Below are 20,719 nucleotides of genomic sequence, written 5' to 3'. Positions count from 1 at the left end.
ATCCTTATTGAATAATAGTTTTACAAATAAAGATGATTTTTCAACAACTTATTTTTCATTTGGAGAATTCATTATTTATATTGGCAATGTTGTATACTGGCTACCATTACTTATATTGGCAGTTTCCCATTTTAAGCAGTTATTTTTGCCAGAGTTTAATTACTTAATCACAACATCCAGCAATCACATTGGAGTTCCACACCAGAAACTGACCAACCAGTTAAATGTACTGGAAAAAATACAAAACCTAATGATAATTTGAGAGGTCAATACATCTAACTTACACATAAGTAGCATTCTTTCACAAAACAAGAAACAAGAAAATAGAAAAGGGGTTATATGGATTAAAGGTGTTGCCACTAGTTTTAATTCTATTCCATGCAGAATTTTTAAATTTTATCAGTTAGGGTTAATTTTAAGGATAAGTTGTATGACATGTGGATTTTCAATGAAACAACCAGGAAACCACTTCTGTCAGAACTCTTCAGTATCATGGTCCCACTCAAGTTACAGATAGATTTGGTCTGATTTTAGCTCAGGTCAGGAGACATATGGGTGAGCTAACGCTATTACAATGCCAGTGACCCAGGTTCAATTCTGGCCACTGTCTGTAAGGAGTTTGTACGTACTCCCCGTGTCTGCATGGGTTTCCTCTGGGTGCTCTGGTTTCCTCCCACATTTCAAAGACGTACAGGTTAGGAAGTTGTGGGCATGCTATCGTTGGCACCGGAAGCGTGGCGACACCTGCAAGCTGTCCCCAGAACACTCCACGCAAAGATGCATTTCACTGTGTGTTTCAATGTACATGTGACTAATAAAGATATCTTATCTTATCTTATGAACAGTACACTGTCCAACCCTTTGTAGAATGAGGTTCAGGAGATTTTAGTTTCCATCTCTTAAATGGTAAAAATACATTCAATGTAGTTGACTCTTAACTGATTCCTCACCTTATGGGTGATTAGGAATAGACAAAAGAAATGTTATAGATAAAGTTATGTTGTGATTTCAAGAACGTGCTCTAGATAAGAACCGATTTATGAGAGCTGTATTAACAAGATTTCCATACATAAAAAATGAAGAAGGTTAATCGACATTATGAGATGAACTTAACTTCAAAAGAGTAAAACTTGAAATATTATATCTTAACATTGAAGGGTCTTTCAAATTTTGGACTATTGACGGGAAGGTGGGCAAAGGTGTGAGTAAATGAGATACTGAACACAAGAGTATAACAAAGTTATTGTTAAGAGATGCAGACATGCTGTCAGGTTGGATTCCAGAACCCTAGCCCCAAAAGGTTCTTGAAACTGGAGATCAATTTAAAATTTTGAAGGGGAAGTCAATAGATTTTGGTTGGACATGGAGCATTATGTCATTCAGAGTCAAGGTGGATAAACTAAGTTGAGATACAGTCAATATCTAATTGAATTATAGAACAGGTTTGAGAGTGACAATGTCCTCCCGCTGTACCCAATGATTTTAGATCTGTTGCATAATCAGTTAATTATATGTTAGTCCAGTTATTATGCTTACTATGTAAAATTTGCATTTTCTGCACTCAATGGTAAAATATTGTAACTGATGTTAAATCTGTAAATAGAAAGTGGAAGATTTTTTTCTGTCCTTTTTTTCTTTTGTGTATCTTGCTGAAAAGTTACTAGAGAATATACTGTAGTACTGAACCTCCCAGCTGCCAATGAAGGAGCTGATTTTCTCAGTGAAGCAAATAAATACAGATCGGAATATTTTTGCAATATTTGAATTGTGCTGCCACTGATACGCAAGAATATCCTGGTATAATCACCACACCATGCAATAGCAGGATCGCGAAAAATGAGTTCCATTAGAACGCAAACTTGCTCACACCATCTTGTACATCCTCATGGATTAAGCTAGTATAGAAACGGGGAAAAGAATATGTTTATAATATAATACAATTTTTGTAGCAATACGTAGACTGGCACACCAGTTCATGCTGCTGCCTCACAGCTCTGGAGACCCGGATCTGATCCTGATCTCTGGCGCTGTCTGTGTGGAGTTTGCATGAGCCCTCTATGCCCATGTGGGTTTCACCCGGATGTTCCGATTTGCTCCCCTCGCTGAAAGATGTGCTGATAGATCAATTGTCTCCTGTAAGTTACTCCTGATGTAAATGGCAAAAAGAATCAAAGGGCATGTGCAAGACAATGAGTTGCAGGTTTACAGGGAAATAAAGAGAGTTGACATAGGAACTGATGGGATTGTTCACATGGGAGCTGGCATGGCTCTGACAGTCTGAATGGACTCCTGTGTTATAATAAGTAACTTATTCACATAAATGTCTGAGCATTGTTTCACAATTTTGGAAAGTTGCAATTCTAGAGGAACAAGAGAAATAGTGAGAGCAATAAAGGCCACTAATTATTGCATGTTAAACCCCTGTTTGGAGTTATGCTAGAATTGTACGATATCAAGAAGCAGGAATGCATTATACATGTTGGTCTCATTAGCTTCTCTCTGGTATCTCTCAGCGGTCAATGTTAGAGATGCTTTGTTGAAAATTTGGGTATGGGTCTGATCACAGATTCTTTCTCATAGATTGTGGAAGATAAATGGGGTGGCACGATAGCATAGCGGTTAGCATCATGTTATTACAGCGCCAGCGATCGGGGTTCGATTCCTGCCACTGTCTGTAAGGAGTTTGTACGTTCTCCCCATGACTGTGTGGGTTTCCTCCGGGTGCTCCAGATTCCTCCCACATTCCAAAGACGTACGGGTACATAGGTTAACATGGGTGTAATTGGGCGGCATGGGCTCATTGGGCAGGAAGGGCCTGTTACTGTGCAGCATAAATAAAAGTTTTTAAAAAGATAGCAATGAATTTAATGAGGAAAAGAGAGAAAATAACAACATTTCATAGAGGAACATTAATCTCAAAAACTGAAATAGATATTTAAGTTTATTTACTCAAGGGGAGATACATCAGGTCATTAGCTCATCTATATTCCTCCATACCCAGAATAAGCTCGCCAGATGTACTTTTATTCAAAGAGCTTCTGCAGAGAATCCCAAAAAACCATAAGAATTTTCATCTCTAAGATTTTTCAAAACACTTTCATTCCAATGAATTACTTTTGAAGTGTAAGCCTTTCTGTTCTCTCTCTTGCTGCCCTGTCAGATTCTTATCCAGGTTAATAATTTGCCTTTGACTCCACTCAATTTATTTAAGATTTTATTGTGAAGTACTTAACCAAATACTTTCTGGGTCCATATGAAAAAAAATCACAGAAATTTGAAATAAAAATAGAACAGGCTGGAAACTCTCAGCAGGTCAGAGAGCATCTGTAAAAAAGAGAAACAGAGATATTGTTTCAGGTCTGAGATGCATGGATATTTTTCTATCTACCACTTTGATCACCCTCTTCAAAAAAAATTTAATCAGACTCAACAGGTATAATCTTACTATTTTTAAGACATATGAGCAAAGATCCAAAAATCTACAAAGGTAAGCAACAAATCTTTTGACCTCTTCACTTCCAATAAAGATGAAACACAACCAAATTAATGGAGACACAAGAGACTGCAGGTGCTGGAATCTGGAGCAACAAACAATCAGGACTCAAATGATGCAGGGTTTTCACCCAAAATGCGACAATGCGGCTTGACCTGCTAAATTCTTCCAGCAGATTGTTTGTTTTGACTCCCAAATGTTAATTTGGTGGTGACAACAAACAATCTGCTGGAAGAAAGCATCTAAAATACAGCCAAAGGAAAGTTAAATTGAGGTAAAACTTGATCTGTGGTGTTTTCACTGCAGTCCATTTGTTCTGTACCTCATCATGGAAGCCCTCCGGTGTTCTAGAGGACCACAATATCCTGTGTATCCAGCACTACCATGGATTCTGTGCTAGGCTACCTTTTCCTGATATTTTTTTCAGCAATGATGTTCACAGCATCTGACAATCTTGTGTATGACCCAAAGTGATAATCCTACATTTGAAGTGTACCAGTCAGTAACTAAAATAACAGCAGATCAAAATGAGACCCATGCCTGTTCCAGGATACTTAAATTAGGAGGATGTGATAAAGGCAAGGAAATGTTGTCATACAGGTCAGAGGGAGCAGTCCAAGTTATAAATAAAACCAAAGAAAAGTGGATAAATAAAATCATAATCCAGTTCTCTGTGCCAACACCACACTCTCTTAATGCCCAATTCTTATAAAAAGTTTCCACAAGGTCTAGCTCAGGAAAATAAATTCAAAACCTCCCTCAGGCAGCTCCTGCAAGGCCATGCCAGGCACAGAAGTGAGGATGGGAGTGGGTGTATCAATGGTCGCAGACTAATTTATTCAGTACATTTTCCCATCTTACTGGACTCTATTTACTTTTCTCTTCCACCTGCAGTTAAATCTTTATGGAAGTGCACTAACACCCACTTCCTGTTGACAGGTCATTCTTCCTTCATCCGGACAGATGTTTTCTGGATGTTTTTTCCTCTCAGTCTTTCCCTCTTACCAATTGGAGAGCCAGATGAAAACACATTAAATTAGAACATGACGCAGTTTGGTTTCTGTGTTTGCTCAAGAGATGAGGACTCCTGCCCCACAGCTAATAGTGTTCAGCTGTGCAATTGAATCATATCAAAACCTTAAGTAAAATATATAATACTAAAATCTGCATTTCTAATCCACGCAAGTGGTTAAGATTAATTCCAGTTTCTGAAATCAAACATTCCTTGCCCACATCTACACTTCCTTGATTATTTCCACAATTGCAAATTGAAAGGATTTTTATGCTGAGAGTTACTTTAGTTTCAAGCTGTAATGTGACCAAAAGGAAGCTCCTCACCAAAGTTTCTATTGAGCTTGTCCATGAGAATTACTATTAAAGGTCTGAAGTTTCAATTCTGTGTTTTGTACATTGGATCTCCAGGAATGATTCTAGAAATAGATTGAGAAGGGTTAGTTATCCTGTGCTCTATTAATGACATGTTAATATGCTTTGTTATCAGAATGATTAAATTGCTGTAGTTTGAAAAAGATGGAAATCAAAATTGAAAATTAGTTAATAAAAAGCCATTGTGTGGTCTTTAACCAACTGTAAAGGTTGGAATCAGAGACAAGTTCCGGCATGATCTATAAATAGCAATTCTTTTGGCACACAATTGTTTTGGTGCGTGATGTAATTCTCAGTTCAAGACTTCAAAATATGTTAATAGTACCAGTACCAGTGATTAGTTTCAGATATGGTCAGCCTTCTACTCAGTTGTGAACACTTTTATGGAGTGTGTTTCTATAACATGACGTGGTATGTTCCAGGATATTCCTTCCTTTCCATGCAGAGAAGCTGTCAGCAGTGTCTACAGGCAGCCTAACCTAATAAAATAATAAGGTGAGACTCTGGAGGAAGGCATTGGTGGTGGTGTTTCAAACAAAGAGAAGCCAACAGTAGAATAATACTGAAAATCAAAGAACTACAGATGCTGGAAATTGGAAAGTGCTGAAATCAGAAAATGCTGCAAATTTTCAGGCCAAACAACATATGTGGAAAGAGAAATAGAGTTACTGTTTTAAATTAAATCGCTCCATTAGAAATGATTGAATTTTTCAATGAGCTAACAGTGCATTGATGCAAGTTGATATAGCTACATCAACTTTAGTAATGCTTTTGACAAGGTTCTACATGGGAGACTCAACCAAATGTTTAGAGCCCGTGGGATCGAAGGCAACTTGGCAAAATTGGATCCAAAATAAGCTTGGTAATAGGAAAGAAAGATTGATGGTTGTTTTTATGATTGGAAACCTGTGAATAATACTGTGCCCCTTGCTGTTTGTTATAGACATAAATAATTTGGATGGGAATATAGGAAATATGAATAGTGAGCTTGTCAATAACATAAAAATTAGTGGTGTTGTTGAAAGTGAGGAATGTGGTCTTAGGCTACAGGATGTTATTAATGAGTTGGTAAGATGGGACATTGGCAAATGGAATTTAAACCTGATATGTGTGGAGTAATGTATTTTGGGAGTTCTAAAAGGTAGGAACATATCCAATGGATGGCAGCACCCCAGGTACTATTGAGGAACAGAGGGACCTTGGTTTACAAGTTCAAGGAACCCTGAAACTAAAGTGGTGAAGAAGGTGCATGGGGTACTTGCCTTTATTAGCCAGGGCTTATAAATTTACAAATTTACAACTTTACAGGTCTTATAGGGCTTACAGGGATTAAGAATAGTTAGGTGAAAGCACAAACTTCTAAAACATTGTTTAGACCCAAATGAGGTAGGCAAAATTAGGAGAGACATAGATAGGGCAGATAATAAGAAACTTTTACCTATAACATAGATGTCTAAAACTAGAAGACATTGGTTTAAGGTAAGGTGTAGGAGGTTTAGATGTTATCTGTGGAAGAATGTTTTCACCCAAAAGGTGTTTGGAATCTAGAATGGACAGTCCCAGAGCTGGGGGGTGGGGAGGGTGTGGGGGTAGTGAAGGGAAGGGGTTGAGGCAGAGATCCAACCACAAATGCTTGAATTTCCAAGGCATGGAAGGCTATGGTCCAAATGTTGCTAAATGGGAATAATATAGATGGGTACTTGATGATTGGCATGGATATGGTGGACCAATAGACTTGTTTCTGTGTGACATTGACACCATGCTATTGGTTCATTAACTTATAAATCTGTGTGATTATGATTTATTGCTACAACAAAAATAATATTTGAATCATTTATAAATATGATGCAAATTCTTTGTTTCAATGTCACATTTTTAACTTGGTGGACATACACTACATTTAACACTTAAAGCATTGATTGATATTTCATTGCATCACATGTGACAAGTTAAAAGAATGTTCAGTAAAATAAGATTTAAAAGTTTGGGAATAAATGATTGAAAGACATAAAGTGATCCAGAAATCATCTCTGTACACTAGTCATGCTGTAATTATTCATTCTTGGTGGTGGTATGCTCTGATTACACTTCAGTGTCACAGTTATATAGTTGACACTGTAAAGGTGGGCCTGTGAATTTATAATGGTAATATAAAATAGAGTGCTCGACAACACTGCATCAGCCAATGTATTGAAAGTGGGATAATGTTTACGACTCACACAAAGCAGACTACGGCACATCAAAAGTTCAACAAATACACCAAGTTAGGAAACAGAAACTGCAGTCACATCTCCTAATAAAAGTATGGTGATTTTCTCCAGGAAAATGCAGTGAATAGAAGATAGTTACATTTAAGTTAACTCAACCTAAGCCACTTATATCAATGTAGTTACCATATGTAAATGGCTGAGGAATTACATTATCTTCATCCAGGCTGGCTATAACAATGTCACTATATCTTAAAAAATGATGTTTAATGAAGAACCGTAGATTGAATCTAAAATTGAGTATGTTGACAAGAATTATATGGAGATGCAAGGCTTTTAAGATGTCATATTTGACGATAAATTTGAGAAACAAATGAGCTGGATCTTTCTAAGTTTTTTTTTGACCAGTATTGATAATTTCAGAAGTCAGCCAACATTAATGTAACTGTTTAAACAAACACATGAAGCTATGTTAGAGAAATGGCCTTTCACAGAAGACATTGAATTTGAAATGTGGTTCAAGAATGCTTGATATTATTCAACTGCATTGTGATCCATCAGTGCTCTGCAGACTATTGACAATAAAGGACAATCTGGTCAAAGCAATGGCCAATTCAAACTGATTTCCTCCAAATACAATAAAAAGAGAGCCCTTGCTGAGCTCCAAATTACATTTAGTTCTTTGAATTCTGCAGGCTACATTGGCAAGATTCCCTGCCATTACCACTGGCATATTTTTACCATGTAGTAATAAAGTGTTATTTTTCAGGTGTAGATGTGAGTTCTTTGAAGGAATAGTCATCATTTTGTTTTTTAGTTGCAGTCAAATGGGTGGGCAACTTTCAATTTATACCATATCACAAAAGGAGGAGTCGTAATGAAGCAATGTAGTAAAGATTGATGTTTAAAGCAAATTTATAGTACCATTCAGAAAATAGATTGATCTGCCTTTTCTTAGCCATTCCTGAGAAAGATGCAAGAGTAATACAGGCTATTTATAAATAACTGATGGATCTTCATGAAGAGTTTAGTGCACCCTTTCTTAATTTTAAAAGCACCACAATTTTGAGATATTTAGTTAATTCAAAACCAGATCATTTATGAAAAGCAAAGAATAATCTGTTTTTCAGAACGAGTTCCATACAAGTTTATACTGAGGGTTAGTGTTAAAATCAAAGGATTATATTCACTTTGGGAAGAAGTTGGACTCAGCTTGGAACACTCAAGAAATAGCGGTCAAGATAACTTAAGGAGAGGTTCTGTATTAAGATTACCTTTCTTTACCAAGCTAGCTCAACAATTAGAAAGTAGTTACATTTCACCTATTACATTCAATTAACAGTTTAAACATGGAGGAACAGAAATTACTCCTCTATTTTATGCTCAGTTTGATGAACACAATGTTGTTCATACTGCCAATCAGTTTGGCTGCAATGGTCATGCAGGGTGAATTTGCATATCCCTCCAGATCTTCTGTAAATATCCATGCAACGACAGGGTACCAATTAAGCAAGTACACAATGCATCAATATTTGCATGGCATGGTAACTTGTATGACCCATTCATTTATTCATATGACCCATTCATTTATTCATAGTGTTATGAGATCATGATGCCAGTAATATTGTATGTTCACTTCAATGGTCACTGGGAATATTTATTTCATATGATTTCATCCAACAATTCTCATACTTGCAGAAAGGCACAATCCACCAGCTACTGAATCCTGGTTATTTAAGTGAATTATTTCTACTCTCTTCTTGACCTAACACATATGAATGAATATTAAATATAATGATCTGGGTGCTATTGTATAATTTATTTCGCTAAATTCTAAATATCTGACCATTAATTTCATGGGCTAGTTAAAGTAGATGACTAGTGAGTCAATATCTGAGCAAGATTAAATTAATGGGTGTATTCAGAAACATAATATCAAAATGAAACTTAAGATGCACCTAATTTAACAAAACATGACCCAGTACCTGCCCTTCACTAGTCTCATGCCCCAGTGAAGTCTTCACCACATTTCAAAATAGGCTTTGCCCTTATACATGGAAAGTCAATAGAAATCTGAGATAGATGGCCATGATTGGCTCTTGCTCTTAAGTGGACTTGCGAACCCCCAATCTGGCATAGCAGACAGTGGGACAACAGCCGGCATACTGCCTAAGAGCCAGTGGTGGCAGGAGAATTGCTACTATTGTTAAGAGAATAGCACTGTCACACTCCACAATATCAATGAAACATTTAGGATACTGGGTAGACAAAGGAGTTACCCAGATCAGGCTTCTGTCATTACATCCACCAGATCTATAACAAATCAATCAATTACATCCTACATACCTGTTATCTGCACCCAGGGGGCTCCAGTATTATTTTAGTCTGTCCTGACAGAACCCAGGTCTTTTCCTAATGGAGACCAATCTCAATTTTACTGGAGAGGGTCCGGAAGAGATTCACCAGGATGTTGAGTGGGATGAAGCACTTCAGTTACGAGGAGAAACTGGATAGGCTGGATTTGCTTTCCTTGATGAGCTGATTGAGGAATACAAAATTATGTGGGGCATAAATAGAGCAGACAACAAGAAACTTTTTTCCCCCAAGCAGGGATGTCTAAAACTAAATGCTATAGGTTAAGGTGAAGAATAAAAAGCTTAGGGAGATCTGAGGGGGAATTTTTTTACCCAAAGCATGCTTGGAATCTGGGACAGTCTGCAAAAGTAGGTAGTGGAGGCAGATACTCTTACAACATTGAAGAAGTACCTAGACAACCACTTGAATCGCCAAGGCATGGATGGCCAAGGGCCAAGTGCTGGGAAATGGGATTAGTCTGGATAGATACTTCATGTCATCTGTCTGCATGGAGACTGCATGATCTACTTGTGTCTGCATGGATTTCTTCCGGGTGCTCTGGCTTCCTCCCACTTTTTAAAGACATGCAAGTTGATAGATTTATTGGCCACTGTAAATTAACTGTACATGATTAACTGTACATTGTACATTGTAAATTAGGTGTATAGATTGAGTGGTGGGGGGGGGGGGGTGATGGGAATGTGGGGAGAATACAATGTGATTTGTGTAGGATTAGTGTAAAGGGGTGATTAATGGCCAACATGGATTCAGTGGGTTGAAGGATCTGTTTCTGTGCTGTATGAATCCATGACTCTCTCTGACTCTGTGACTCCATGTGTGTCTGACACGCTATGGTGTAATGTTCGGGCTAATACACTTGTGCTATTGGACCAAGATCTAAGGTTGTAATCCAAATGCACTAAATGATTTGATGTGAACCAAAGTCTCTGGAATCTTTTAACACTCCATAAGTGAAAGTAATGAATTTCTTGGCACATCCGTTCAGCATACATGACAGAGAGCAAATTTTTACCAAAAATCTCTATGCACTGATCCTCTGCCACTGATTGAAAATGGCAGATTCAAAAGAAAAATAAGATTCAGTTACCAAGTCAATAATGGAAATAGAATTATTGAAATTGTACTGGCTCACTGGGCAGGAATTTTACATATTTCATAGATCCAGCCCATGATGTTACCACTGAGGAACAGTTAATGTTCTGTGCTTCACGTTTCAGTTGGATCTGGGGAACTAAACCTAGGGAACTAAAGAAGACAACCATAAATTCATAGGGAGTTTCAAGTCAGCCACATGACTCATGCAGAAGACCACAAAATAAGAATCTGAGTTGGAAAGGGTAGAACAGTTTTAAAATAAGTTGGAACATACAGATGCTTTTTATTGCTTTTTGCTATAAATTGATGAAGTCACGATTTAAAAATAAGGGTATGGAGATAAGGTGACTTTTTTTTCTCTCAGCGAGTTTTGACTGGAAATCTCTTACTCAAATGGTAGTGGAGGCAGAATGTTTGAATATTTTTATTTTGAAGTAGATCCATTACTGCAGGCAAGGAGGTGAAAGGTTACTAGGAAGAAGGTAGGAATGCAGAGTTGAGGTTACATTCAGAACAACCTTTATCTTATTGAATCCAAGGGCCTCCTCATTGAGTCATAGAGCATGGAAGTAGGCTTCTCGGTCAGCCGCACCTCGGCCAACCATCAAGGACCAATGAACAACAATCCCATTTTATTCTCACCATGGTCCTATCAACTCCCCTCAGATTCTACCACTCACCTGTACACCACAGGCAAGTTGAAGTCACCAATAAACCTACCAACCTGCATGCCTTCGGGATGTGGGAGGAAACAGGAGTATCTGGAGGAAACCCACAGGGAGATTGTCCAAACTCCATATAGACAGCTCCAGAGGTTAGGATTGAACGTGGGTCACTGAGGCAGCAGCTCTACTAGCTGCTAGCTGTGTCACTGTGCCAGCCTCCTGCTTCTAATTTATATTATCATATGCAAGACACTGATAAAAGTCCTTCCTCCAACTGGATTCAGTTGAAACACAAATCTAATCAGTTTACTGACTTTAAATCTGTCTCCTAGACAGACACCGCAGAGGTTTTTTTTATTCATTTGCATGATCTGGCTCAATGAATAACTATATTAAAAAAGTGGTTACTTCCATTAAATTTGTGGAAGTCCTGGCTGGCAGGCCAATAATATTTCCAGTACTTTTATTTTAACAGGCTGAGCAGTTAAATTTTATTAGTTTTACTGCTGTGAATGAATTACAGAATGTAAAATCATTACTGTGGGATACTAACTAATATTGATTTCTAAACTCAGTCATTTCTAAAGTCAGCCATTGTTCATTTATTGAAAGGAATTAGATTATAAAACTGACACAGAAAATGTAGAATTAGTAAATTATCTCCAATAAAATGCCATTGTGACTCAGTAGGTGACTGACTCCCCTCTGTTCACAGGGCAAGCATTGTAGGATAATATTAGAGTGCTGCATTGTTGGAGGAGCTGTTTTTCATTATTTCAAATGAAACAAGTAAGTTAGTTTGCTGAGTCATGCATACTTTAAATACCTTAAAGAAATTCTGTTAGTCAAGGTAGATCATGCTATTTTCCTGGTGTACTGGCCAACAATCATCCAAAAGTGGGGGCAAATAATTTATCTCAGTTGCTGCATGTGCCATTTAACTGACAGATTGACCTGAGGAACCATATTAATTAATAGACCACATGTGAAATACTGTTGGCAGGGTCTTGCAAAGAGTTCTGTCAGTATCCCATAAATTATCCTTCTGGAGGCACTCTAAATGTTAATCACAATCTAAATGTTTCCTCTGTTTCAATGGAATTTCCAGCTATTTTAAACTGCAATTTTTCTTCAGAAACTATTGTGTTCCGCTTGATTTTATTCCAAAGCCATGTAAGTATGCAACCCTGCTGTACTTTTTACACAATATACCTTGGATCAAATGATTACTCACATTATTCCAAAGTTTCTTTAAGGGACCATTTTCAAATTTTAAGTTTTCTCAAAATACTCTTAAGGACAAGGGATAATCTAAAATTGAATACAAGAACATAAAGTGTCCAAGGCTTGGTGGACTCATCGTTTTTTTCTTGCCCATCAATTTCATATGTTTGTAAATTAATGAAGGTAATTAATAAGGTAATAAACGTCTGCCAGAGCCATTTCCATACCAGTCAACTCCTTACAGCAGCTACAGGAAGGGAATGGAGCCAATGCACCTGGGACGCAGTCTGGTCTGCAATCAGATATAATGGTTTGTGATTCCTTGAAGACCTACAGGAAGCTTGGTTATTGAGGCCTGTAAGTGGACAATCTCATTTTAAAAAGTTATTCTGTAAACACTGAATTTCATTTGCACTTTCTAGAGTTTCGTTTTTCTGATGGCTGAACTGAATGAGTATTTAATAATGAATATTTAAAAGAAATATCATCATAATCAAGTCAGTCACTCAGATTAAAATACAAAGACGTTATTATTTTAAAAGTTTAACAAGCTATGCAAACACTTACCCAAAACATTAGCATGCTAAGAAATCACCTTGCCACTGAATCTCATTTTAAGCACTTTATTAAATTATCTATGAATATTAAACACGATTTTAAGTTCTAAGGTCAAATGCCAAGGACTGAATGATGAGGAATTTGTCTTGTAAATTTCTAACTTCATGTTTTCATGTTTCCTCTCAGCATATTTTAACTCCACCCCACATCCCTGAGTTCAATTCCCTCTCCCTCTCTTTCTTCCTCCTTGTCAGTCCATCTCTCTCTGTGTCTTGATCTCTTTCTGTTTACCCATGCGCTGAGATCACAATGGAATTCAAGATTAGTATTTTGAAAGGAACAGGTTTGAACACAAAATTGTCTATAGCGGTTCATATTGAGAAAGTCATACTTAAACAAAAGGAGATACAAGGGACTGCAGATACAGGAATCTGGAGCAAAAAAAAAACACTGGAGGAACTCAACAGGTTGAACAGCATCTGTGGGGAGGTGGGGAAGGAATTGCCAATGTTTCAGCTTGAGACCTGCATCAGGAGAATGGAGAGAGAAAATAGCCAGTATAAAGTGGAGAGGGGGAAGGTTGAGACAGGAACCAGAGGTGATAGTGGAGGGGTGAAGGATGATGGACAAATGGAGCCAGGTTGTGTGGGGAGAGGGAGAGAAAGGGGTGGAATTAGGAGATGGAGGCAGGTAGTACAAGGGCAAAAAAAGGCAGATAGAGACAGGTGAGGGGAGGAGAAGAGAGGGTAAAGATGGAGACAGCTGCTGGAAGGTGATAAGCAGGGACACAAAGGCTACCAGTGCTGGAATCTGATAAGAAAGATGATCATGGAAACAGTTACGGGAGAGATGAAGGGCAGATGGAACCAGATGGGGGAGGGGATCCAGTGGGTGAAGTGTGTGGGTGGCAGGTGATTGGAAAGCTCCGTCCCCAGTGGCCATCCCAAGTTCCCAAATGCATGCCATTTCAACTTTGCTTCCCATTCCCACACAGACCTGACATCCTCGCCCTTCTCCACTGCCAGAGTGAGGACAACACCAGTTAGAGGAACAACACCTCATATTCTGCCTGGGCACTCTGCAATCCAATGGTACGAACATTGAATTTTCCAATTTCAGGCAACCCTGACCTCCCGTGTTCCCCTCTCTCTCCTTCTGATCCACCTCCAGTCCTCTCATTTTCGTTCCCTTTCCCACGTTCCCAAATCCAGCCCCCCATCACTCATGTTTGTCCCTCTCCCCCTCCTGGTTCCCTGAGATCAGGATTGAACCTGGGTCTCTGCTGCTTTGAGGCAATGGCTATACTAGCTGCACCATTGTATTAGTTTAATAAAAGTAAAGACTAGAGGAAATAAAGACCTTAACCAACCGGATGTGTCCTTTCCAACAGGTGTGAGAAACTTGCTGCCTATATGGATGAGAACCAAAATTATAGAGAAGAAAGGCAATTTGACTGTGGCTTCTTAGTACTGGGGGTCATTCAGGTGGTGTGGAGTAAAAGGGATTGTGATTAATATTAGGGGACATATATTTATGAAGATGGGTACTGTTCACTGGAGCTGTTGACTAGTGTCCTGAAGTATGAGCTCAGTTGAGAGTTATTGCCTTTAATGTTGCTCTGTTTATTTGCATATCCAAGCAGCAACACAAAGGAACCTGTGCACATTTCAGTTGGTTGGTTAGGTAAATAACTGGGGAGATGTGAGGTCATTGCCGGTAAGGAGTGGAGGGACTGGTGGACGTGAACACAAGGAAATGCACATAAAGTCGAACCTATGTGGAAGACAGTGTCCTCAGTCAGAGTCCTCAGCTGCAGAGCAGATCATGTCAAGCTTCCTTTTAACTGATCCTGAAGCAGGCCTCAGCTTGTCGGTGAAGGCCTGCTTCATCACGAAAGGCTGGCATCATTCACAGGGCTTGTAGGTACACATATTTAGTTTAAAATGGCATCCTGGTCGACACAGACATTGTGGGCTGAAGGGCCTGTTCCTCTGCTGTACTGTTCTACATTCTATGTGTGTTGCCTAGTGTTGGGAACATCTTGTATTCACAGTAACCACCGTGCAAGTGTGTTTTTGGTAAAATTCATTTGTGTATTGCACAAAGTGGCGTGCAATGCAGTAACATTTCTGAGCCATAATATCTTATCTGCTGGACGCAAAAATAATTTACAATTTCTAAATTTGGAAGAATCTTAAAAATAATGGCCTTGGAACTTTAACAAAATCTCCATCACACAGGAAATGCTCTTCTAGTTTTTCCAGCCACATAATGTATATGAGCCACATACAGCAGCCACTGGGCATGTGCATTGACATCAAGAGGCCGACAATACTCAAAGGATGTTCCTGGCATAGATTCTACTGGGTAAGCAAGGTCCTAAAATTGTGAAGGAATTTTGATGCCTGCTTTAGTGTTAGTTAACAGCCCTGTCTTTACCTTAGCAGCTAGTGAAGACCACACTGAATTTACATGTGGGTCTTTCATGAACATTTCATTGTTAGTGACCACCCAACCCTCTCAATGATGTCCTCAGACCCACTCTTTGTAACTCCAACACCCCAACCAATTTGCTAACCAACACACTTTGCTTATAATCTTTGTGATAGCGTGGGATTGGGTCTGTCAGGATAATTCTACCACATGTAATACTTTGGAAGTCACACAAGGTATAATACCACAGCCTGGGAGTTTCACCCTAAACTGGCCCCAGAACCCCATGCAGTTTTCACTTAATGTAAGTTTTCATGCACCAGAATGTGTAGCTCACATGTGCAATGATTCAGAAATACTGTGTGAATGGAACATTTTTCTGTGTAAGTACTTGTTGTTTTCCTCCTTCCCCAAGATTTAATGACATAAGATTTGTAAATCATTGTCCAGTGAGGTGATCACATGGTAGACAAACATTTGTTTAACATCAGCTACATCTCGTGAGTTCTCAACTTTTGAGGCAGGCTATGTTTATTTTGCTCTGTTGAATGCTCAATTTGTAAATATGTAAAACAGACTCAGTCAAATGACCTTCTAATCTCTCATAATAATGTGTCTGCCATTGTGGTATGAAGTCTTGTCCACATGAACTTCCTAGTCTGAATTCTGAGATCCATTGTAAGTAATGTAACATAGTTTTTACTGTTAGCTTGTGCAAGCAAATCTGATGAGAGAAGTAACAAGAAAGGGAGGTGGCGAAGCCTTAATCTTTTATAAAGCTGTCAGTTCAAAGATTTCCTTGAGGCCATGAAACACTGACTCAATAAGACTGTAAAAGGGGATTCAAAAGAATTATCTCCCGCAAAGAACGTAAGAGAAAAGAAGTAATCCATCCATCCATCCAGCTTAGTATGGATGAGAAGAGTCTTCAAATGTACAGACAAGGATAAAGCATGATACTTATAAAATTTCACAGATAGAACTTATCAATTTGGTGTTTTCTGATTAGTTCTCAGTCTAAAACAGTGTTCAGTATTAGATGTTCTGATGTAAAACATTTTTAAGGAATAGACACCTTCAAACATTTTAAGGTAATGGAGGTGGAATTGGCACTTTGTCCATATTATATATATACTGATACATATTTCGGGTGAACAACCAATGCTTGATGAATTCTGCTTCACAATGATAGGAATTTAAATACCTTGTTGACTGCATCACAGAAGGAGGCCATTTGGCCCATCAGGTCCATGCCAAATACCGGCAAAGCAATCCCATTTATCCCATTTCCTATGTCCTTACTTTCCTAGCAATATTCGCCATTCACCAATCACCAATAGCCTGTCCTGGTCCGACCACAAAAGCTCATGTGCCTCCACATCCTCAAGAGGCTAAAGAAATTTGCCATGTCTCCCTTGACACTCACCAACTTCTATCGGTGCACCATAGAAAGCATCCTATCTGGGTGCATCGCGCTTGGTATGGCAACTGCTCTGCCCAGGACCATAAGAAACTGCAGAGAGTTGTGGACACAGCTCAGCACATCACGGAAACCAGCCTCCCCTCCATGGACTCTGTCTATACTTCTCGCTGCTTTGGTAAAGCAGCCAGCATAATTAAAGACCCCATCCACCCGGGACCTTCCCTCTTCTCCCCTCCCCCCTCAGGCAGAAGATACAAAAGCCTGAAAGAACGTACCACCAGGCTCAAGGACAGCTTCTATCCCACTGTTATAAGACTACTGAATGGTTCCCTAGTAGGATAAGATCGACTCTTGACCTCACAATCTACTTTGTTATGACCTTGCACCTTATTGTCTACCAGCACCGCACTTTCTCTGTAGCTGTGACAGTTTACTCTGGATTCTGTACTACCTCAATACACTGTGTAATGAATTGATCTGTATGAACGGTATGCAAGACAAGTTTTTCACTGTACCTTGGTACAAGTGACAAAATAAGCCAATTCCAATTCCAATTCTCTCTCACACGTCCATCAACTCCCCTTTGATACTTTTGTCACTTAGCTTTGTTAAGGGGTAACTTACAGCCACCAATTAATCTATCAGCACATCTCTGGCATGCGGAAGGAAACTGAAGCATCAAGCAGAAACCCACATGGTTCTAAGAAGAAAATGCAAACTCCACACAGTCAGCACCCCAGGTCAGGACCAAATTTAGGTACCTGGAGCTGGAAGACAGCAGCATAAATGCTGTGCCATCATGCACCCATCAATGGTAAAGTGCAGGATAGTGTAGCAAGTGTGTAATGTTTGCCCACACACCCATCCAAATGATAGAGCATGGATTCATGCAGTAATTTCTGAATGTTGAGATCGCCTTTATCCACCACTCTTGACAATTAAGAAACCCTTCCCATTGGTCCTTTTCCACTGATAAAAGTTCAAAAGATTCTGAGATGCATAGAGAGAGCAGACAGCTGGTACCTTTTTCCCAGAGTTGAAATGTCTAATTCTAGAAGGCATGCATTTAAGGTGAGAGGGGGTTAGTTCAAAGGAGATGTGTGGGGCAAATTTTTCGCATAGATATTGGTGGATGCATTGGAGTGCACTGCCAGGGCTGGTAGTTGAGACAAATACAATGGAGACATTTAAGAGGCTTTCAGACAGACACATGAATATGCAGAGAATGGAGGGAAATGGACATTGTGTCGACAGAAGGGATTAGTTTAGTTTGGCATTTAATTACTGGTTTAATTAGTTCGGCACAACATCATAGGCTGAAGGGCCTGTTGCTGTGCTGTACTGTTCTATGTTCTATGGTCCAAAGGAGTATTTAAAAGAAACTTGTTTGTTGGTGCATCCTTCCCATGCAGTGCTTCTTGGCAACTTACATTGCTTTTTTTCATTTGCTTGCAGGACATGGATTTCACAGGCAATGCCAGTATTCATTACATAAACTGAAGTGCTACTTAAGAAGCAAGTACATCAGAGTGTCACATATGTGTTATACCAGATAAAGATGACAAACCTAATTGCTGAATTATTCACGGGAATGGGTCTTACGCCTAACATCCACAAAACAAGTGTCATCTACCAAACTATCCCTGGTGAATAACACTCTCTACCAACAAGGTCCACAGTAAAACTCTGGGAAATGTTGGCAGCTTTTTATTTCTGGAGCTGCCTCTCTCTGAAGGCAGATATTGATGGTGAAGTTCACCATCAACTTCAGTGCTCCAGCACAGACTTTGACTGTCTGAGGAAGAGGGGGTTTGAAGATTAACATTTCAAACCCTGCAAGAAGCTCATGGTCTAACAGGCAGCAGTGATCCATACAATTCCACATGCTTCTGAGACATGGACTACCTAGAGCAGACATCTGAAGGCACTGGGGAGATAACACAAACATTTTCTTGATAAAATCCTCCAAATCCACTGACAGGATAAGCAAGCTAACATTGGTGATCTCTCCCAGGCCAACAACCCCAGCACTGAGACCACTAATTATGTTCAGTAGCTCCATTGGGCTTGCCACATTGTTCACATGTCTGACACCAGACTTCTGGAACACACACTCAGTTCAACCTTGACATGGGACAATATTACCAGGAAGAGAGAGAAAAAGGTTTACAAATATTCTCAAAACCTCCCTGAAAAATTGAAACATTCCCATTAATTACTGACAATACCTGGTCCATGGCTGCTCAAAGTGAAGAAGGTGCATTCAGGGTGTCACTGAAAATCTCAGGTCCATGCACTGAGAGCACACAGAAGCCCAGCAGAATCAGCGGAAGGAGAATGTCACCTCACACAGTCGAGGTGCCCAGTCAGGCACTACCTGTTCTATCTGTGAGAGATTCTCCATGTCCCTCTTTAATTCCAAAACACCTAATTATCAGCTTCCATGGTGGGATTCAATTTCCTGCATCTGGATCAATGTTCTTAGCCTCGAGATCTTGCTGTCATATGCAAATTAACTTCACTGCAACCAAGTTTCAGAAACAAAATACAGGATGCTGTTGCTAGTGTATTGTGAGGACACACTTCTACTCCCCTCTTTCTCTGTCCATATCAAAACCTGTCCATAGTATTCATGACTTCTGATAGTTTGCTCTCCCTCAGTCCCCCAATTAGCCTGCAATTAACCAGAGAAAAAGAGACAGTATATCCATTTATTCCTGCAAGGTGCAACTTGTATTGCCCTTGTGAATGTATTCTGCCCCTTTTCCAGCATTTTCTCTGTTTCTCTGAGGCTGAAGTTTGCATCAAACAAAAAAAAAACCCACAAAATTTAAATGAGGACTGCATTTCCAGGATGTATTCTAGATGCAAGGATCCCTGGACAACCCTCTGCCTGGTCCTGTTCTGCTCTTGTGTGAAGCCCATTGAGGAAGTCCTTCAACTAGTTCAGTCCCCTCTGTGCTGAGGCCCAGAAATGTCAGTGCTTTATTTATTTTTCTTATTAACAAGTTAACAACTGTTTACCAATGCTACTAACTCCAAAGAGGCCTATTGGCCTTGGAATTCAATCATTAAGCACTTCTTTTCACAAGGTTATGCTTATGAAATTCATTTATTTCTGGAGTGGATGGTAATAGCGACCATTTCCGGGTTGTAAAGTGCCTTTCCAGGAATTTTCAGCATTGCCAGGAAATTAAATTGCATTGTTCTAAGAAGCAACCAGCAACTGTCATTCCCAGAATAACCTCGTCTCTGCAGCAGAACTACTGGAAGGAGGCCTCAGTAGAGTAGGTCCCAACCCAGCTTTCCTCAGCTACCCATTCCCACTCCCCAACACACAATCTATTGGTGACATCTGCACCCCCACCCTGTGCCTAATTCCTGGTCTCTGGCCTCAATCTCTGGACTAAGGCCTCAAACTCTGTCCATACACCAGGGTCATCTGAATTTTTAGCCTCAGGCTAAGTCCATGACGGAAATGATCAATATTCTGCAAAACAACTACCTACTAACAACACTTTAACAGTGTTGCCTTCCACAGCTATCCTTGTGATAATACTTAGAGCCTAGTTTTCTTTGGTGAGTAATGCTAGAGCATTCTGACTTTGTTTTTATGAAGACATCTTTGAGAAGAGGAAATCCTGTCTGTTTTATGAGCTGGCCATTGAAGCTTGTGTGTGCCTGTAGGACTGTGTATTGTTTCAGCTGTAATGGCTCAAAGTTTAAGTGAGGCATGATGTACATATGCATTTGCAAGCAGAGTGAAACTGCTTAGATTGTTTTATATTAAACTTTTGATCTTATTGGTCCTGTCTACGTATTGGTTGAGCAAACTATGGCAATTTTTTTTTCTAATTTG

This window comes from Pristis pectinata, chromosome 20, assembly GCF_009764475.1.
Source record: "Pristis pectinata isolate sPriPec2 chromosome 20, sPriPec2.1.pri, whole genome shotgun sequence".
In the NCBI taxonomy this organism is placed as follows: domain Eukaryota; kingdom Metazoa; phylum Chordata; class Chondrichthyes; order Rhinopristiformes; family Pristidae; genus Pristis; species Pristis pectinata.
Note: the sequence above shows the minus strand (reverse complement) of the source record.